Source organism: Hemiscyllium ocellatum, unplaced genomic scaffold (assembly GCF_020745735.1).
Source record: "Hemiscyllium ocellatum isolate sHemOce1 unplaced genomic scaffold, sHemOce1.pat.X.cur. scaffold_101_pat_ctg1, whole genome shotgun sequence".
NCBI classification, from domain to species: domain Eukaryota; kingdom Metazoa; phylum Chordata; class Chondrichthyes; order Orectolobiformes; family Hemiscylliidae; genus Hemiscyllium; species Hemiscyllium ocellatum.
Genome location: NW_026867640.1, coordinates 642,938 through 660,910, shown reverse-complemented (window position 1 = coordinate 660,910; position 17,973 = coordinate 642,938).

Sequence of the window (17,973 nt, the reverse complement as noted above, 5' to 3'; positions counted from 1 at the left end):
TGAGGAGTGTAGTGGCAGATGGAGTTTACTTCTGATCAGTGTGATGTAGTCCAGTGGGAGGTATGGACGTCAGTAAGGCGTTTGATGAGATAAACTGATGGAGAAGGTGAGGTCGCAAGAGTCCAGTGCGTCCTAGCTAGAAGGATGGAGGAGTGGCTGGGCAACAGGAGATAGAGAGTAGTAATGGAAGGGAGTTTCTCAAAATGGAGAACTGTTCATGGTGGTGTTTCACAGGGATCCGTGCTGGGACTACTGTTTTTTGTGATATACTTACATGGTCTGAATGAAGGTATACGTGGTCTGATTAGCAAGTTTGCAGATTACACTTAGATTGTTAGAATAGCAGAAAATAGAGGGGACTGTCAGAGAACACAGCTGAATATAGATAGATTGCAGAGTTTAATGGAGAAATGGCAGGTATGAGGTGATGGAGTTTGGAAGATCCAATTCAAGAGCGAATTATACAGTAACCGGAAAAAGCCCTGGGGAAAAATTGATGTACAGAGAGATCTGGACGTTCAGGTCCATTGTTCGCTGAAAGTAGCAGGTCGATAGAATGATCAAGAAGGCATACAGCATACTTTCCTTCCTGCATTCCAACAATTTAAGAAGTGGAGAACCACAGACCAGTTAACTCGTCACCCACAGGAGGGAATCTGTTGGAATGTATTGCGTACAAGAGTAGGCAGTCCATATTACAGTTACATATGACTTTGGTTTGACCACATTCAGAATACTGCGGACAGTTCTGTTTGCCACGTTACTGAAAGGATCTGGATGCTTTGGAAAAAGGGCAGAGGATTTTCAACAGAATATTGCCTTGTATGGAGAGAACGACATATAAAGATAGGTTTGGTAGATTAGGATTATTTTCATTAGAAAGCCGGAGGTTGTGGGAGGACTTGATTGAGGTCTACAAAATCATGAGAGATGTAAACAGGGTGGATAGTAAGAAGCTTATTACCAGAGTGGGGGACCCAGTTACTAGGGGTCAAGATTTCAAGATGTAAGGGGAAAAGTTTATTGGAGTTAGGCTCGAAAAGTTCTTTGCGCCGAGGGTGGTGAGTGGCTGGAATGCGTTTCCAGTGGAGGTGGTAGAGGCGGGGACGATAGTGTCATTTAATATGAGGAGGCAGAGGGATACAGATCCTTAGAAAATAGGTGACAGATTTAGACAGTGGATCTGGATCGACACAGGCTTGGAGGGCTGAAGGGCCTGTTCCTGTGCTGTGATTTTCTTTGTTATTTGTAAATACTAGCAAAAAGCGTCCATTGACACTTGAAAGGAAAATGGTACCAAGATCAAATGTGGCACAGAAATATCCGCCATTGTACCTCCACTGTCATCCCTGCTAAGGTATTGCACCATTGAACTTTGGCCAGCTCCTCCCTCAGAGCTCCACAGTTCCCTTCATTCAACAGAAATATTGTCATTTCCGATTGTACCCTCTCCCTCTCAAATTGCAGTTTGAAGCTTATTGTAACTGTGGTTGAAATGAATGACGGTGACATTACTGAAACGTACAAGATACAGAGGAGGCTTGATGTAGGCTTGGAAGGCTGAAGGGCCTGTTCCTGTGCTGTGATTGTCTTTGTTGTTTGTAAATACTGGCTAAAAGCGTCTTTTGATACTTGAAATGAAAATGATACCAAGATCAAATGTGGCACAGCGAATGTGTGGACACGAGAATTTATTGTAGAGAACAGGAAAATGACAAAGAGACGAAACAGCGACATTGCGTCTGTCTTCAAAGAGGAAGTTCCAGAAAATCTCCCAGAAGTACCAAGTCATCATGGGACCTTTGTAACTAAAGACTAAAACCATTCATGTACAGTTATGAGGTAGCATTTGGAAACAGAAGTGGGGTGAGGATTGATAATTCTGACAGACCAGATATAATTCAAACTGAAATTTCAGAGAAAACAGCAATGCACATGTTGATTGCAATAGGGACCACTGTACTTTTCTGTATTCACTTCGGAACGTTACAAATGCATTCAAATGATTAACGAAGGGAAGAAGTGGGAGAGTGGAGGACTACAGGACAGTTATTTGTCATCCACAGAAGGGAATCTGTTGCAAGCTATTGTAACGAAGATCTTAATGGACACTGAGTAAGCAATAGCAAATTTCAAGAGAGTTGTTCTGCAGTTATGAAAGGGAAGTTATAATTTACAATTTTCTTCTTGAAGGTATCTCTTGTAGATGTAAACAATGGCGAATCAGTGAACGTGGTACAGTCTGGTATTCAGGAGAAGGTTTAATCAGCACACACAGTAAGTTATCAGAAAACATTAAATCAAAGTGTCTTTGGAGGAACATATGCAAACTGGGAAGGTAAGCATTAGAGAAACTATTGGAGAACATAGGTGGCTGTAAAAGGCTGTTTGTGTGACTGCAGACCGGTGTATGCTGGTGTGCCACAGGTTTCAGAGCTGTGCCCCATTAATCTCGTTCATTTAATGGGAATCCGAATACAGACGATGAAGAGTCAACTGGACACAAAGTGTCAGATTGCTCTCTCTTTACGATGCTGTCTGACTCACTGTGATCTCTAGCATGTGTTTGCTTCAGTACAGATTCAGCTTCTCCAGTAATTTTCTCCTGCTAGAAGTAAAGACATTCTGCACTAGTAACACAGAGAATTGGGTGGACTGTATCTGTACAATTTTGATGTCTTGATCTAAGAAAAATATACTAGATCACATATACTGAATGGGCATTCTCCTGATTAATCTCTCAGGTGGCACGATGGTCTGCTGAGGAGACTTGGTCTGAGATCAAGGCGGGAATCTTTGTTTGAAACTGGAGAACGCTGATTGATTGTTATCTGAGAACTTCACGTCTGTTTACTTGGGAAAAGGAGGAAGTAGGTACAGAATTCAAGAAGGTTCATTGGTGAGCTCTTGAACAGATTGATGTAAGATGTGAGCAGGGATTGATGGCTTTGGCTGGTCCAGCTCAGTTACATCTCAGGCTGATGTTGGAGACAAGGGTGAGAGCGCTGATGCAAATGTTTAAATAGAATCTGCTCACAGATGAGGTGCCCGAGGACTGGAGATCACACTTTATAGGAAGGGCTGTAGAGATAGAGCAGGGACCTATAGACCAGTGCATTTCAGATCAGTGTTAGAGAAAATTTTGCGAAAAATATATGTGAGTAGAAGGCTGTTTGTGTGACTGGTGACCGGTGTTCCCTGATGTACCACAATGATCAGTGATGTGTCCCTTATTATTTGTGGTATTTATAAATGATGTAGGTGTGAAAGTGGAGGGGGAGTGGCAGCGTGATACACAAGTCTGTATTTGACACAAATATTGGCTGGGTGTTTGGCAGTGAGGAGGACTTTTTTATGTAACAGGAAGATACAGATGGAATGGGCAGATGGGCGGATCAATGGCAGATTGCATGTAACCCTGATAAATATGAGGTGATGCACTTTGGAGGAAGGAACCAGACAGGAGAGTACACAATGAATGGCAGCACACCAAGAAGCTCAGAGGGTGCTTCTCCACGCATCCATTTACGTAACGGGGGAGGATCAAAGGTTACGTAAGAAATCGTAGGAAACAGTAGGCACAGGCTTTGCTCATCGAGGCATAGATCACAAGAGCTATGTAGCACTTTGGTTAGGCCAAGATGGAATACTATTTGAGGTTCTGGGAGCCACATTACAGGAAGGATGTGATTGTTCTGGAGGGGGTACAGAAATTCACCTCCTGGCGGGGGCGTAGTTATCACAGGTCACCTCACAACCATTAAACAGTATTTGGACGAGCACTTGAAGTGTCAAACCATTCATGGTTATGGGACTGATGTAGTAAAGTTCGAATAATATGGATCGTCCTGTAATTTCGATGCTATGCTTCTGTGATTGTATGGCTGTGGAAGGTCAATCATTAAACAGCTTACAACAGGATGTAATAGGTTTCAGAAGAGTACATTAAACAAGCGTGAAACGTAAAAGCTTCTCAAAGTACAATATACCAAGGTGAAATGTTGGAAAAGATAATTGTAGCTTCCTTACAGTCCAACACCAGCGAATGGAGAACAGGAAAATGGCAGGTTATGAAGCAAGTACTTCAATTCTGCCTTCATGAAAGAAAAATACTAAAATCTTCCAAGGAATTCTCGGTCTACTGAGAAAAAAAAACAAGTAATACAATCAAATCAGTAAATAAATCAGTTTTGGAGCAAATATTTGGACTGAAATCTGAAAAATCCCCATGGCCTGATAATCTATATATCTGATTCCTAAAGGAGGAGGCCATGGGAATAATGGATACTTTGCTTGCTGTCTTCCAAATTCCTGATGATTTTGACAGATTTGAGAGCAGCAAATATAACCCCAATATTTCGAAGGGAGGCAGGGAAACAGCAGGGAATTACAGTCTGCTTAGCACCAAAGAAGCAGTCAAGACAATACGAGAGTCTATTAGAAAGAATGCTTTGCCATGGAACTTTGAGAATTATATTAGTTTGAAAGTAATGAACATGGATCAAGTCAATGCCAAATTATTAAAGGTGAATCATATTTGAGAATCCGACTGGGAAATAAATTATGGCAAAGCAATGGATGCAGTGAATTTGGATTTTCAGAAACTATTTGATGAAGGCCCAAGTCTAGTGTTGAAAATGCTATTCCTTTAACAATGTCATGCTGTCCTTGTTTTATTTTTGAAGGATGAAAAAGCAGTGAATACGAAATGTCTGAGTTTGACTGCTCTAAAATAAAAGCACGTACAATAAGGAGCAAGCTATGCTAGATCAGCTCCTGTGTAATGAGACAGGAATAACTAATAACCTCATAGTTAGAAATCAACTTGGAAGGAATGATTACAGTATGGTTGAATTTAAAGTACAGATGGAGAGTGTGAAGATAAAATCCAATACCAGGCTCCTGTCCGGAAACAAGGGAGACAACAATAGAATGAGGGCGGACTTGGCTAAAGTCGACTGAAAACACAGACTTTACAGTGAGAGTTGACGAGCAGAGGAGGATTATCAAAGGAATCTTTCAAAGTCCTTAGCAAAAGTATATTCAGTAAAAAGGAAAGACTCTAAGAAAAGGGGTAATCTGCATCGGGTGTCGAAACAATAAGCAAGGCTACCAAGTTTAAAGAGAAGGCAGGCAAAATGGCCAAGAACAGCAGGAACCTGGAAGATTGGAAAAACATTAAAGGGAAACAGAAAGCCACGAAAAGAGCTATAAAGAAAAGTAGGAGAGAACACAAGAAAAAAGAATACTTGCACAGAATCTGAAAAGAGATTGCAGATGATTCCCTAAATATATAAAATAAAAATGAGTGTTTAACGTAAATGTTTGTCCTTTAGAGGATGAGAAGGAGCACTCAGTTACAGGATATGATAAGATGACTGAGGCATTGACCAGTTATTTTGTATCTATCTTCCTAGTGGAAGACACTAATAACATGCCAGTAACTGACAAAGAGATGAGGGTAGGTGAGGACATGTGCATAATCATTATTACGGAGGAGGTAGTGTTGGGTTAGCTAATAGATCTAAAGGCAGACAAGTCGCCGAATGAAATGCATTCCAGGGTACTAAAAGAATGGGCGGGGCGGTGGGGGGGGGGCTGGGGGAGAAATAACAAGTGCATTTGTGGTAATTTTGTAAAATTTGCTGAACTCTGAGGCAGTCCCAGCAGATTGGAAAACAGCAAATGAGACGCCACTGTTTAATAAGGCTGGTAGATAAAAGATGGGGAATTATAAACCAGTTAGCTTAATCTGTGGAATACGGAAGATACATGAGTGTATTATCAAGGGAAAAATAGCAAGACATTTTGACAGAAATCGGCCCATTGCGCAGACACAGCATTGGTTCTTGAAGGGCAGGTCATGCGTAACAAGTAATTTGGTAATGTATGGAGACATTATGAGCAAGGTAGACAACCAATATGGTGTATCTTGGTTTCCAAAAGGTCTTCGACAAGGTGCTGCACAATAGACTGCGGCAGAAGATAAAGATGGCGTTATGGGTAAAGTATTAGTATGGATAGAAGATTGGTTGACTAAGAGGAAGCAAAGGGTGGGTCTAAATGAGTGCTATTCATATCTAGCAATCAGTGACTAGTGGCGTGCTTCAGGGATCAGTGTTGGGGCTGTAATTATTCACAATTTATATAAATGTTGTGGAGTTGGGAGCATCCGTAGTGTGTCAAAGTTTGCAGATGACACGAAGATGAGTGGCAGAGATCTAGAAACTTTTTAAGGGGAACACAGATACTTTGACTGAGTAGGCAAATGTCTGACAGATGGAATACAATGTCAGTAAATGTGAATTCATCCATTTTGTTCGGAGTACCAGTAAAAAGGATTATTACTTGAATGGTAACATATTGCAGCATGCTGCTCTGCAGAGGGACCTGGGTGTCCATGTGCACGGATCACACAAGGTTAATCTGCAGGTTCAGCAAGTACTGAGGAAGGCAACTGGTATGTTGTCATTCGTTGCCGAAGAGATTCAATTTAAAATCAGGGAAGTTATTTTCCCGTTGTACAGGGTGCTGGTGAGGCCACACGTGGAGTATTGTATGAAGATTAAGCCGCCTTAATTGAGAAAGAATGTATTGGTATTGGATGGGATGCAGAAGTATTTCACTGGATTGAATCCGGAGTTGAGAGATAATTTCTTGCTTTTACAGATAGTTACGTTATTCTATCTGCTATCCTCTTCTGTTTGTGTTTCATTCAGCTGCATAACTCCTGGAATATCCACCTTAAACCTGCTCAAGTCAATGAGCAAAGGGACGATCTTCGCTACTTCCTTGAAATGATTTGAGGAGGTCTGTCCTGGTCCATAACAGTGTGTAACAGCGAGATCTAATATACTGGCATGGGTTGAGAATGGGAGAGTTTAAAGGAAAACGTGAATCAGTATAAACAGTTCTATATATTTTGGAGTGAAAATCAATGACTAGCATGATAATCCAGGAATTGACTTTTGGACCGCAGCCATTCAGAAAGCATGTCAAACATTTGTTCATGGGCATTGTATGTAATCTTTCCAAATCTGCTGATGGCCCCAAACTGAGATTTTGAGTGGGTATTGAGGACGTAAAGAAGTTCAAAGGTGATTGAGACAATTGCAGGGAATGGGCAAATACGTGGCAGGTGAAGAACAATGTGGATAAACGTGACATTGAGCACATCGGTTGGAAAAATAGGATAGCGGTTAGCATTTCAATAGGAATTTATGTAAATCTGTTGCTCTGTGAAGAGACTTATGGGTATACTTTTGTTGACTTCTTCACCAAATTGACGGACCGAAGTTCCTACTTCATTTCTTTTTATCCAGATAGTTAATCACTTCAAAAGATATCGAGTATGCAGTGTTTGGGAAGAGTCAATTACAGAGTTGTTTGGCCAAAAAAAAACAGAGTGGAGAAGGCTCAACGGCTTGGGTTACCTACCCCTTTCCCGATGTTTCTGTGCAGTCTGTGGGAAAGCTCTGTAAATGTTGTTACAAACACTCAGATGGTTAGGAAGGAGGTCTCTGAAGCGTCGACAGGACTGTGTTTCCCGTTTCCTTTTCCGATGCAGAAGCTGGTGCCCCGTGTTCTGTCCGGGTTCATCTTTTAAGAAATCGGAACAGTTTGATACAACGGCCTTGCAATTTCGGAGACGACTGATGAGTTTACCACATGGCTGTGTATCTGGAGTCACATTTCGGCAGACTAGGAAAGCATGGGAGATTCACTTCCTAAAAGTGCAATGGGGAAGAAAATTTACATTGACAATTAACATGGGCTTCCATATCTGTATTTTTGGCACCAGACTTTACAGCTCGATATTTTATTAATTGCTTCAAATTTCCACCAGCTGCCAAAGCATTAACCTGGTCGAGATTAGTAATCCAGTAACATTTCCACAACAGCACCATATCCATATGGGGACTATGGGACACCACACTGAGCTGGTTATTTCTTTGCTGCTTGACATCTCTGGCAGAAAGAACTTTCACTAATTTGATTGTCATGATGGGACTGAGGGGATGGTAATTGGTCAGCTTGTAATTATTCCCCTCTTAGGGGATGGAACATATTTAAGACATTTTCTACATTGCCAAGGAGATGTCAGAGTTGGAGCTGGAATGAGCGTCCCCAGAGACACGGCTTGTTGTGCAGCACAAGTCTTCAGTCCTTTTGCAAGAATGGTGTCAGGACCCATTGCCTTTGTCGTAGGTAATGTGTTCTGCTGTTTCTCCTTGTCACGTGCAGCGAATCGAATTGGTTGAAGACTGGCATTTGTAATTCTGTGGGTGTCATTCAAGCAACACCTCTGGCTGAGGATGGTGCAGAGACAGCATCCTTGTCTTTTACACTAACGTACAGGAACCTTCCATTTTTCCCAGGAATGGTACAGCAATAGCTTCAGCAATAGTTGCTGCGATGTTAGTCTAATAACCTCAGTAATGTTCTGGTGATCTGAGTTCGAATCCTGTTACAGTAGATGGTGGAATTCAAATCCAATACATGTTTGGGATTAAGAGTCCAATGTTGAGATCATGAATCAATTGCCAATTGTAGGACAAACCCATCTGGTTCACTGATGTCTTGAAGGAATGGAAACTGCCATCCATACCTGCTCTGGACACATGTAGCTCCAGAACCATAGTAATGTGGTTGACTCTTAACTACCCTGTGGGCAAAAGGTGACGCCCTAATCCCATTGAACAATGTTGTCTTTAAATAATATTTGTGGGGTCCTCTTTAATCGTCAGTTGTTTCATAGTTCAACTCCATTTCTGACTGGATGTAGCGGAACTGTAGAGCTTCTATCTGATCTGTTTACTTTGTAATCATTTCGCCCTCTCTCTCAGATATTAGTCCTGCTGTTTGGAATGTAATTACAGTGGCCAGGTGCTGTAGCTTTAAATGGATTGTCATCAGTTTTAGGTATACATGGTTCTGACACTAGTACATTGACCAACTCGTCCCTGAAACATCGATCAGATTAATGGGAATGATAGACTGTGGGATTATCCTGGGCATAAAGTTACAGATTGTGATTCAATACAATTTTCCTTCTGTCCAGCTGTGATCGACAGTACCACATGAATTCCCAGTTTTGAGATTCAATTTCTGCGTTACAATTCAGCCGTCTATCCCCAAGTTCACACCGAGTCCCATTCACCGATCACCCCATGACCTACTCTGGTTTCGGATATGGTAACACTTCCATTTTTATATTCTCATTCTTCTGAGCGTTTGTCCATGATGTCACCCCTCTTAACTGTCATGATTCTCAAAACCCCTAAGCACATTCTGACAGGCAGCACCGTGCATCTGTGGTTAGCGCTACTGCCTTACAACACTACGGACCCAAGTTCGATTCCATCCTTCGGAGACTGTCTGTGTGGAGTTTACACATTCTGCATGGGCTTCTTCCAGGGGCTTCGATTTCCACCCACAGTCGAAAGAAGTGCAGTTTAGGTGCATTGGCTTTGTTCAATTGTCCATTATGTTCAGGGATGCGTAGGTGGGTCCATTATTCAGGGGTAAGTGTAGGGTATGGGAATGGGTCTGGTTGGTTTAGTCTTCAGAGAATCGTTGTGGACTTGTTGGGCCGAAGAGCCTGTTTCCACACTGTAGTGATTCTAATTCTAACATTCATATGGATTTTTTCCCTTACAGTCGTGCCACCTTCGGTGTTTAGATTGAATGTGCTTCCCTCTGTTTCTCTCCATGGTTTTCATTAAGAACTCTGTAGCATCAATGATGCCAGTCTTATGTCGTTTCAGAACCAATTAATTTCTACATCCTGCGTTATTGTTCACTCCCCGGTGTATGACGCTCCATGACGGACAGGACATTTGAGCGGCTTGGACACACGTCTTTCAAGCTGTTCGAAACCAGAAATTGCTGAAGAAATTCAGCAGATCGAGCAGTATCTGAGGAGATAGAAAAACAGAGACATTGTTTCAAGTGCAGCGTGACCATTATTCAGAACTGAAAAGAACTCCTTAATCCCTTGACAAAAGTGGACGAAGGATGATGGGAAACAGAGCATGTGGAGATGAAATGCCACAAAGGAATGAGCTTTTAATTGTGGTGAAAGAGAAACAGATGTAAAATGGGTGCAAATTCAAGTGTAAATGGGAGAAATGGTTTCTCTCTACTGAGTGCAAGATAAACAAGTCACAGACAAGGTCATAGGAAACCAGGAAGCAGAACATCGGAAAAATGGAGAACAGCCATAATGGGGTCAGGTTGTATAATTATGGAATTAACTATTAACTCCTACAGGCTGTAATGTTTCAAAATGTAAAATGAGGTGTTACTCAAGCTTGGATTGTGCTTCTTTGGAACATTACAGCAGCTCAGGACCGAAAAGTCAACATGATAACGACGTAGGTTATTGGAATAGGAAGCAAGGGGAAGGTCAGGATTATTCCTACAGACAGAGTGTAAGTGTTCCTTAAAACAGTCTCTGTTTGGTCTCCCAAGTGTAAGGGAGACTGCATTGTGAGCAGCAATGACAGGAGACTGGATTGAAAGAATACAAGTGGCATGCTGCTTCAACTGGAAGTTGTGATTGGGACCTTAGAGAGTGAGGAGTGAAGAGGTGAATGGGCAAGTGTTGCACCTTCAGCAATTGCATGAGTAGGTGCCATGGGGAGAGTGGGGAAGTGTTCAGGGTGTTCAGGAATGGTCCCCGTGAAATGCTGACAGTGGACGTGAGGAGAAGATGTGTTTGATGGTGTAGTCCTGCTGGAGATGATGGAAGAGGCAGAGGAGGATTCCATGAATGTGGATTCTAGTGCAGTAGGAAGTGATGACAAGGGGAGATATATCATTGTTCTGGGAAGAAGGGGACGGACTGAAGGCGACACTGTGGGCGATGGGAGAGTGACAACTGAAGGACCTGTCCACCGGAGTTAGGGGATTTCAGAGGCAGTTCACTGGAATGTGGCGTCATCAAACAGAAACAACAGAGATGGAGAAACTGGGAGAATGGAGTCAACCTCCGCTGATCATGTATTCAGCCACATGCATATGTTCCTCCTGAATGATTGGAAAGAACCAAATATTTAAATTGAGGATTTCTGACTCACATCTGGTCTGAAGAGAGATGTGGAAATAGACCCAGAGGAAGGTCAATGGACATACATGAGCAGACATTCAAGCAGATATCCCATAACGCTCAGGAATTATAGTTTCTGTTCAAAAAGAAGGACTCAGAAGAACATGAACTGCCGGTGGTTGACAAAATCTGTCAAGGATACTAGTCAATCGCAAATTAACGAGCATTAGTGTGTGCCCAGATTTAGGGTGTATATTAGAGGGACAATGAGCAGATGCTGGGCATGAATTTAGGCTGTGCTTCCTGAATTACCCCCAGAAACCTCTGCCATTGCTGCTCCATCCTGTCCCTGTTCATCTCCCCTTCCTGATACCAGGTTGTCCCTCTCCAATACAGAGCACATGCTATCACATTATGGTTCCTATCTGAGGCTTTTTAATCAGGTCTAACTTCCCTGCACGAGCATCAAGCTGTGTTTTGTGCTGCCACTTTGACTCTGGTCTCACTGTGACTCGGCCTCTCCATTCATGTTGGTTTACACCTCCCACTCACATCTCATTCCAGAAAGTTTCCTTCTTGGAGTAAACCTTATTTCAAACACCTACGTCCCCCCCCCCACCCCACCCGTACTGAATTCACACTGTGATCCAAATTTCAACAAGTACACTCAACCTTCTTCTCACCCTGCTAAAGGCAACTGCATGCTTACAGAGTGGTATAAGAATTCCCTTTCTGACTTGGATTTGGCGAGATATACGTTTTCAGTGTAGGGATCATGACCCTCTTTCGACAAAGAAATTCAAGTGTTTGACTTTCTAATGGCACTGGTAAGGATTTCACGCTGTCTTAGTATTGTTACTTTGAGATAAAACAAATCACAGTATGAAGTTTTGTCTGTGTTGTTTACCTGTCATTTTGAATATTGTTTCAAATTTGCAATGCTTACGATTAAATGCTTGTTCTTGAAGTTAGTATTTGATAGAGTGGAGGAGTTTGAAAAGTGACGTTATAGAAGTTTATAAAATCATGAGAGTCAGGGATTGGGTGGAGAGCCAAGTTATTTTCCCCCGGGGGGGGGGGGGGCGTTCAAGCATAGAGTATATCATTTTAAGGTGAAAGGGAGAAGATTTGAAAGGGCCAAAGGTGCAACTTTTTCACATATAGGGAGATGTGTGTATGGAATGAGCTGTAAGAGGAAGAGTGGTAGATGAAAGCACAGCTACAACATTTAAAATACATTTGGACAAATATAAATGGTAAACGTTTAGAAGCATATGGGACACGTGAAAGCAGCAAGTTTAGTTAGGCATGGACAAGTTGGACCAAAGGGTCTGTTTTGCGTGATGTGACTGTATGAATCTAGAAAGCGAGGAAAAAGTGGAACAAAAGATATGATGTAAGTAAATTGGCAAGAAATATAAAATCAAGCGTCACAAAATTTTCTGTGTATTTAAAAAAAAGTTCAAAATAAGTGTGTGACCTTAGGTAGAAATGAAGAATGGAAAGTATATTGAGGTCATTTGGAGGGTGTGACTGGGCAACTGGCTACGGGGAACAGGCAGCAATTGCACCAGTACTTTTCATTGTTCCTCACAGGGGAAGGCACTGTAAGCATGTCAATGATATAAACAAAATGTTAATAGGAGGCAAGTTTTTAAACTGACTGTAACAAAAGGAACAAAGTTTTTTGGCAAACAGATAAGAGTAAGGGTAGACCGGTCAGCAGTAATTCACAATTGTTTTTATTTTTAAAAAGTGGTTACGGAGTGCCTGATCGTACTGTGTGAAAGATTCCATAACTCTCTGGATTTCAGGAGTATTCCAGCGAAACTAGAGAACCTCCAATGTGGCGCCTGTCTTCAAGAAATGAGCGAAACAGAAAGCAGGAAACATTTAGCCTAACCATTGTTACTGGGAATCTGCGAGAGTCTATTATTAAGGCAAGAATTGAAGGGCATTTAGAAAAACTTCACGCAGAATCAGCATGGTTTTGTGAATGGGAAATTATATTTTGCCTGCAAAGTTATTCTGGGAACCCTGAAAATGTAACAAGCGGACTTGATAAAGGGGAACTGGTAGGCATGTGGCTTTCCAGAGATTTTCCACAAGGTATCATAAAATAAAGTGTCTTACACAAAACAGAAGCTCACAGTGTTACAGACAATGTATTAGCATGGGATGACGGATGGTTAACACATCGAAATCAGAGTCCGATTAATGGATCGTAATGATAAAGACATATCTACTGGCGTATCACAAATACCAGTCCGATGGCATCAGTTATATACAGTCTATTCTGACAGCCTGACTGCAGGAGCTGAATGCAATATACATCTGAGTTTGAGGATGACACTGCGAACCAAAAAAGCAGACTGTTATTTCACGAAGAAGGCTCCCAACAAAGGAGCAGTTATAAGGGATTGGAGTGTTCCTGTGTATGAAATATAAAGTCAGCGTGGTGTTGCAGCAAGTAACTAGCTTGATATAGTACGCAGGATCCTGGGATGAAAGGGTTGAATTTTTGAGTACATCTAAAATGGTGAGGCGATTATTCATTGTGCTTGAAATGAATGAGCATGATATTATTGAAACGTAAAAGATACAGAGGGGGCTTGACAAGGTAGATGCTGAGAATGTGTTTCCACACCTGGGCAAAATCTCTAACTCAGGGACAGAATAAGGGATATCGATTTCAAACTGAGATACAAAGAAATGTCTTATTTCAGAAGGTCGTGAAGTCTGAACTTCACTAACCCAGAGAATTGTGGAGGCTGAGTCACTGAATGATTTTACAGATGGGCTTGATTGGTTTTTGACATACCAGCGAGTTGAGGGATTAGCAGGAGAGTGGAGTTGAGCCCTGGAGGTTGAGAAAACGTCCCCTCCATGGTGACCTCTGTCAGTGTGGGGAATTGAACCTGTGCTATTGGCCTCCCTCTGCATCACAAACCAGCCGTCCACCCAACTGAGCCTGTGTGACTGTTTCAGACAGAAACACTCACAGACAAAGGGCAAGAGAAACTTTCATAACAAGGAAAAAGGTACAATTCAGGTAACGGTCAAGTTACCAGCTGGGGATAAAAATGTTCCCTGCTGGAAATTGTGGAAACAAGTGTTTTTAGCTGCTATCTTGAGCTGAATGCAATAAGGTGACACAAGCAAAATAACCAGAATAATAATTGTGTTTAGATATCGACAACTATTAAATAACAGTATATTTCTGATTGATCTGTGTGATGCATGCTTACTATTGCATGAAAATAGAAAGCTGATGGGATATATTGGTAGGAGAGTGCATCCCAATGGGAAATGCCTCAGGAACACATACTTCAAAAAACCCAGGATAAAAATTACTGGGTATTGTCTGGAAGCTGGGGACTGAATGCATGAAAGTTCCAATAAAATGGAGCTCATGAGACAGTCAGATCACTCTCAATCTTATTAAATGGTAGAGCACATTTGAAGGACGGAATGGGCTCATGATGGATTTCAATTTCGTGTGCATGTAATTTTAATTGTTAAAAAAAACACACTATTCCTTTCCCTCGTGTTTTCCACACTGGGGCACTGTCATGCTCCTGAAACTGGGAATTGTTTGGAACGTTATCTGGAACATTCCATAATCATCACTCTCCAGAGCATTCTATAAATGAGTGGGGGTATCACAAATGCTAGAGAGAGAGATAGGAGGGGGAGCTGCTGCCTGCAGCTGTGAGAATATTGGAGCATGAGCCTTGTTAGGGGGAAGGTGTTATAACAGATATACAGTGAATGTGAAGAATCAGAGAGAGAATACAGTGACCCTTATCCTGACAGAGCAGGGAAGGTTATTGATGCTTGTCCTGTTTTGATGGACATTTCTTCAGACCGCAGATACTGCACTGAGCTGGGTGGGGAGCTCAGAACATGCTCGGTGGGTCTGGTGGTGTGATTCCCTTTGAGAAGAGAATGGTCCCCCTCTCTACTACCCCATCCACCAGGACATCAATGCCCCTGTCGACAAACCCGTGGTGTAATTGCCCCTTATGGATGGATAGAACTCTTAGTGGAATCAAGGGTTACGGGGATTTGGCAGATCAGCCATAATCATAATGAATGTTGGGGCTGGCTTGAAGAGCCGAATGGCCGACTCCTACACCTATTGTCTATTGTCTATTAACTATTGTCTCATCTGCCATGCTCAGCCTAAACTGGGCAGGGCATCTCCGAACTGAGAAAGCTCAATTATTTGCCCACTGGCGTTTATTTTTGGTAACAGTGCCAGGGATAACGGAATATCCAGGTATTTCCGGTGGTGGTGAATACCTCCAACCATGATGAGTGGAAGAATCAGGCTGGCATTGAATGACAGGGACACCATGCGGTGGGGTGGGTAGTTAATGAGGTGAGTTCGATAAGATAGCACCAGGAAACTCGCTCAGTCTCATACAGCCAATCCCTGTGTCACTCAATGAAAATGACACTGAGAGAAATTAGTGTTAGATTCAGCCCAGAGTCAAAGACTCCGCAGACCCCACTCCCAGGTACAAAGCAGCAGAACAAATCCTCATCCAAAATTCTCTATCATCTGAACTCACACCAATATCCCATTCCCACATCATTCCTGGTAATGTTGGCTTATGTTGTCAGATGCTATCGACATATCTAAATTCAGAATTTTGAAACCAGTGAACATACCTTTTCATGACACTGTTTCTCAAACCCCGCCCCCACACCACCCTCCCCCCCAAAAAAAAACCCCCGGCCCCACCCACGTCTATATCCCAAACTACTTTCATTTACAGTCGTGCAATTCTACTGCATGGAGACAGACCCTTCAGCCAGAACTGGTCCATTCTGACCAAAATGTCGGTCCACATTCACTCCATATTCGTGCACGTGGCCCATATCCTTCTCAGCCTTTCATATACATGTGTTTTTCGAACAAAGTGCAGCGAGATTTTGTAACATCGAGAAAGGAATCAAGAAAAATCTCGCTGAATCTACCATTCAACTCACCATGGTGCTCAGTTTTTACACAGAAACAGTTTGACTGCAGCTTAGAACCAAGAAGGAGAAGCAAACACTGGGGGGAGATGTGCATGGAAGTCAATGCTGCAGGGAAAGCTTTGCTTATGTTATAATTAGGAAATTATATACACAAGAATTTGCAGGAAAAACTCAACGGGTTTGGTTGCATCTGAAGGAAGAAAGTCGAAAGTTGTGGCCCCCGAAGAGCACAGCCGGTCAGGCAGAATCCGAGGAGCAGGAAAGACTATGTTTCAGGCATAAATCCTTCAACAGGAATTCACTTTAGAATTCAGTGCATTTGCAGTTGTCACTTTCTCGCAATCCTTTGTCAGAAGAGAACTAAGTCAATGTTTCAAATCTGGGAAGTCTTCAACTGAAAAGTATTGTTTACCGATCTCCAGTGTATACTGCTCTTTGTTTTATTTTAGATCAGCAATTATCTTGCATGTTGCAGTATTAATGGAACACTTGATCTGGAAAGGAGGGGAAGGAATGAGGGCAGATATGCAAGAAATGTGTCAGTCACAGCTTAAGGCCCTGTCCATTGGATTGTGAATCCTGGGGAGAAGGTAAAGGAGGGCTTGGCAGAGGCTCCACGCTGGAATTCGACATCATCTGAACAGATGTGACAGATCCAGAGACAGTGGGAGAAATCACTCACTCACTCCGATGGTCGTTAGGTGGCAAAGTGGCCAAAACTACTGCTTCAGATCACCAATGACCTGGGTTCGATTCCATCTTTTGGTGATTCTTTGTACGGCGTTTGCAATTTCTCCCAGTGTTTGTGTGGGTTTCCTTCGGGTGCTTGGTTTTCCTCCCACAGTCTAAAATACACAGGATAGGTTCAGTAGCCTCACTAAACTGCAGGTTAGGTGGATTGTCTAAGGGAAATGTCGAGTTACAGGAGTAAAGTATGGGTGTGTTGGTCAGCATGTTATCTGAAGCGTCAGTGTGGACTCGATGGGCCAAATGGCCTGTTTCCACGCTACAAGGTTTCCATAGTTTCTATTTAGCTGCCTGTGTTTGGAAACACTTCCCAGGATCCTGCCTACAAGTGCTGACACAATTTGGCTCACAAAAATGTTACACCATCCGTTTGTCTGACATTAACTCCATCAGCCACTCCTTGGCACTTTGGCACACCTTATCAGGGTCCCGTTTTACTCTGAGTTAATTTTTTTACTATCCACTACTTCAACAATTTTCGTGTTACCTGTAAACTCACTAACCATTCCTACTCATATTCACATCCAAATCATTTACATAAATGACAAAACTCGTGAGATCCTTGTGGCAGACTGCTGGTCACAGGCCTCCAGTCCAAATAAAATATGCTGCACCAGCATTACCTTCATCTCTTACCTTTGAGCGAATTAACTACAACTCTCCCTGTATTCCATGCGATCTAACCATGCTTAACAGTTTACTACGTGGAACCTTTTAAATGCCTTATTAAAGTCCATATTCTATTGCACAGTTCTATTTTTGTGCCTTCATCAATCTTATTCGTCACTTCTTTAATAAACTAAATCAAATTTGTGAGACAAGATTTCCAACATGCAAAGTCATGTTGACTACCACTAATCAGAATTTACTTTTCCAAACACAAGTAAACTCTGTCCCTCAGAATTCCCTCCAACAACTTACCCACCAATGACATCAGGACCAGCGGTGTATAGTTTCCTCACTTTTCCTTACCAACTGTTCTTAAATAATGGCAAAACCTTACCTGTGGCTGTCCATGATAAAAGTATCTCAGCCAGATATCAAACAATGGCTTCCCTAGCTTCCCATAAGATTCTGGGGTACGCCTGATCAGGTCATAGAACACAAAACAGTGCAGCACAGTACAGGCCCTTGAGCTGTTGATGTTGTGCCGGCAGTTTCTCCAACTCTAAGATCAGACTAACCTA